Raw genomic sequence first — 4,624 nt, forward strand, 5'->3', positions numbered from 1 at the left:
AAACCCTGCATGGCCTAAAAATCTTCTGATGCCTTTTATGTTCTTTGGAGGTGGAAGCTTCTCAATTGCAACAACTTTAGCTCGATCCACCTCTAATCCATTGGATGACACTTTATGTCCAAGGACAATGCCCTCTTGAACCATAAAGTGACATTTTTCCCAATTTAGCACTAAATTCTTTTCCTGACACCTCTGCAAAACAAGTGACAAATTATGCAAGCAATGATCAAAAGAGGTACCAAATACGGAAAAGTCATCCATAAAAACTTCCATCACGTCCTCCACCATATCTGCAAACATTGCCATCATACACCGCTGAAAAGTTGCAGGTGCATTACACAATCCAAACGGCATCCTCTTGAAAGCAAATGTGCCATAGGGACACGTAAAAGTGGTCTTCTCCTGATCCTCTGGTGCTATAGCAGTTTGATTATAACCTGAATACCCATCTAAGAAGCAGTAATAGCAATAACCAGAAAGTCTATCCAGCATTTGATCAATGAAAGGAAGTGGAAAATGATCCTTACGAGTAGCTTTGTTCAACTTTCTATAGTCTATACAAACTCGTCAGCCAGTTACTGTACGTGTGGAGATTAACTCATTATTTTCATTTTTAACTACAGTAATCCCACCCTTCTTTGGCACCACTTGAACCGGAGATACCCAACTACTATCAGAAATAGCATAAATCACTCCCGCATTCAGCAACTTTAAAACTTCTTTCTTAACTACCTCTTTCATGGCGGGATTCAACCGCCTCTGATGATCAACATAAGGAGTATAAGACTCTTCCATCAAAATTTTATGCATGCAAATTGTTGGACTAATATCCTTAATGTCAGAAATTGACCACCCTAAAGCAGTTTTAAATTTTCTCAGAACTCGCAACAATTTATCTTTTTATACATCAGACAAATGAGCAGATATAATAACAGGACAAGTAGAATTTTCACCAAGGAATTCATAACATAGGTGCGCAGACAATGCTTTCAGATCATGAGTTTCAGGCGATACCTCAGGTGCACTATTTTCCAATGCTTCAGATTCCTTAGAACTCACCATTTTTTATTTCGGAGCGCTGTCTAGGAATATTTTTTGTTCATGTAACTCCCAATCTTCTTCCTTATCAACCACCTCGTCTGCCACCAAACACCTTTCTAGTGGGTCATTACTTGCTGCACATGAAAAGGAATTATGAGAATTAACAATTTCAATGCTCTTACATGTACTCACCTCGCTTGGCTCCCTCATGGTATGATAAATGTTGAAAATCACAGCTTCACCACCAACGCGAAGTGTGAGCTCTCCTTTTTGGACATCGATCAGTGCGCGTGCAGTAGCTAGAAAGGGTCGTCCAAAGATCAAAGGAGTTTCTTCATCTTCATCCATGTCTAAAATTACGAAATCTGCGGGAAAGATGAACTTGTCGACCTTCACCAAAACATCCTCCACAATACCTCGAGGATATGTGAGACTCCGATCAGCCAACTGTAAAGTGATGGTGGTTGCCCTAACTTCTCCAAGCTCTAAGGTCCTGTAGACAGAAAAAGGCATCAAATTAATACTTGCTCCTAAATCACATAATGCTCGATTAACTTTAGAACCACCAATAAAACAAGGGATAGTAAAACTCCCTGGATCCTTAAGCTTTTGTGGCAATTTTTTCTGCAGGATTGCACTACATTCTTCTGTCAAATTCACCACTTCATTGTCTTGCAGTCTTCTCTTCTTGGACATTACATCTTTGATGAACTTTGCATAGTTAGGCATTTGTTCCAAGGCATCTGCAAATGGAATATTGATGTGTATCTTCTTAAAGATCTCTAGAAACTTGGAAAATTGCTCATCAAGTGCCTTCTTCTTAAACCGCTGTGGGTATGGAAGTTGTGGCTTGTACATCGGTTTAGAGTCAGCTTCCTTCTTGGGCTCTTCAACCACAATTTCTTCAGCCACTGGTTCTTCTACTTCTTTTTCTCTGCACTTCTCTTCAGCTTCTAACTTCTTCCCACTTCTTAACTCAACTGCTTTGCATTGTTCTTTTGGATTCACTTCAGTATTGCTGGAAAACTGCCCTCTGTTTTGATCCTTCAGAGCATATGCAAGCTGTCCAATCTGTGTCTCCATGGATTTCATCATAGCTCCCAAACTGCACATGTGTGTCTCCATGCTGTCCATTCGAGTTTCAGTCCTCGACATTCGCTTGTTAGATTCAGTAACAAATGTAGACACCACATCTTCCAACGACGCTGTACCTTCCCCTTGATTTGTGTTGAATCCCGGAGAGGGTTTTAACACATTCTTGTTGTTGGCATAAGAAAAGTTTTCATGGTTACGTAAACCAGGATGATAAGTATTAGGAGGAGGGTTACCTCGATAATTTCCATAGCCTCTGGGATTGATATATTGAGCTTCCTCAGGTGGATGAGATTCTTCTATGGCAACCGATACACCTGCAGGTTCTGCGATATTCACCTTGTTCAGAGAAGCAACTTGTGTACTCAACGCAAATAACTGTGCAGTAATGGATGTAAGAGGATCCACACTGTACACTCCCCTCTTGACTCCCGTACGTTCAGATGGCCATTGATAACTATTGATAGTCATCTGTTCCAGCATATCATAAGCTTGAACGGGGTCCTTGGCAAATATAGTACCTCCAGCAGCAGAGTCCACCGACATTCTTGTATGCATATTTAATCCATTGTAGAAAAACTCTATTTCTTCCCAATCTGCAATATTATGATTAGGACAACGCCTTAACAAATCTTTGTACCTTTCCCATGCCTCATATAGCTGTTCAGAATCATGCTGTTGGAAGGTACTGATCTCAATCTTCAGCTGGGTTGCTTTGGATGGTGGAAAGAATTTCTCTAAGAATTTCACAGCCATGCCCTCCCAAGTTGTTATGCGTCCTAGTGGCAATGCTTGCAGCCAACTCCGTGCCTTGTCCCTGAGAGAAAAAGGAAACAAATGTAAGCGTATTATATCCTCAGAAACACCATTTATTTTAACAGTATCAGTAATCTCTAGAAAAGTGCGCAAATGTAAATGAGGATCAGCAGTGGCAGTTCCATTGAATTGGTTCTGCTGAACCATGTTAATTAATGCCGGCTTCAACTCAAAGTTGTTGGCATTTATTGTCCCTCGAGCGATTCCAGAATAGTGAGCCTGGATCGTCGGCCTGAAATGATCTCTAATTGGCACCAAGGGCAATTCATTAACATTTTCTTCAGCCATGTTAAGTTGTTCTTCTCTCCTAGCTCTTCTCAAAGCTCGTGCAGTTTGTTCAATCTCTGGATCAAAGAGCAAAGAATTCGCACTTTGAGATCTTCGCATAGACTGAAATTAAGAACAATAACAAATTATTAGTAATTAGATTAAAATAAAGAAAAGCTCTAAATTAAAACTTCGACTAATTGGTAACAAGATTAAAAAAAATAATCAAAATTATTCCCCGGCAACGACGCCAAAAACTTGTCGTGAAAAATTACTCGCAAGCGTACGAGTGTCAAGTTTTAGTAAAGTGAAAAAGTAGAGTGTCGATCCCACAGGGAATAATTTGAAAATATTCAATACTTGCAATTAAAGTATTCTTAATTTTATTTAGAAAATTAAACTTTAGAGGGGTAATGACAAAGTAAATAAATATAGAAAATTGAAAAGAGCACACAAACACAATCCTGTAAAGATTATCAATCAAAGGAAAATAGTCTAGAGGTTTGATTTCACCTGGTCTCAACAATATTTAATCTCAATCAATCTATTTTCATGAATTCATTTAAATTAATAACCAAGAACACATAGATTATACTATTTCCCTCTCCCGAGTATCAAATAGAATGTATCAATTACAGATCGATTTCAATATCCCTATACAAAATCTACTTGTAATTATATGTGTGAAACAATGTTCTTTTTAAGTTCTATTAAAGTTATAAGCTCTTCCAAGTCATATAAACAATCAAAAGTGTGAATTCTATTGATCATATTCTAAATCCCCTCTCCCGAGTGCCGGATTCTGAATAAATATGACAAATCAATTTATGGCCAGTAAATTGAAAAGACTATCAAACCTAGAATTACAATTAATTTAGAAGAATTCTATTCATAAAAATCAACCATTCATAAATATGTCTTGACCAGGCTACATCGACCTCTAGACTTAAAAAGTTTAGTCCATAATAAAATTCATAGCAATATAAATCATATTCAGAAATTCAAACATAATTCAATCTCAAAAGAAATAAACAAAGTAAAGATAACAAATCCGAAGTCTTTCTTCCGTGTCCGATTGAAAAGTCTTCGTCTTCGTTCCAAGCTACTCCAAATCTCGATCGAAACTTTTACAACTTTTCTCTCAAGATTCTTTTTGTGTAGTGGCCGCCTCCTCTTTTCATTAGGTCTGAAAAAACCCTTAAATATACCCTTAATATTCGTCCAAACACCTTCCAAAAGTATCCAAAAATTCCCAAAATTAAACACAGCACTTCGTAATACAGACTCCGACGCGCGGGCGCACCACAACAGGTGCGGGCGCGCATAGCTTCCTGTGGAAAAATTGTTGAGTTTCACTTTTGTTGACGCGCGGGCGCACCACAACAAGCGCGGGCGCGCATAGTCGTCT

At 38.5% G+C, this 4,624-nt stretch overlaps 1 non-coding gene across 1 annotated transcript; it reads left to right on the forward strand.

The window, feature by feature from the left end:
- Nucleotides 1-2,734: 2,734 nt before the first annotated feature.
- On the forward strand, nucleotides 2,735-2,840 carry LOC140870177 (small nucleolar RNA R71). Its single transcript, XR_012147150.1, has one exon. It is a non-coding gene; the product is annotated as a small nucleolar RNA R71 (small nucleolar RNA).
- The last annotated feature ends 1,784 nt before the right edge of the window (nucleotides 2,841-4,624 follow it).

This window comes from Henckelia pumila, chromosome 4, assembly GCF_033568475.1.
Source record: "Henckelia pumila isolate YLH828 chromosome 4, ASM3356847v2, whole genome shotgun sequence".
NCBI classification, from domain to species: domain Eukaryota; kingdom Viridiplantae; phylum Streptophyta; class Magnoliopsida; order Lamiales; family Gesneriaceae; genus Henckelia; species Henckelia pumila.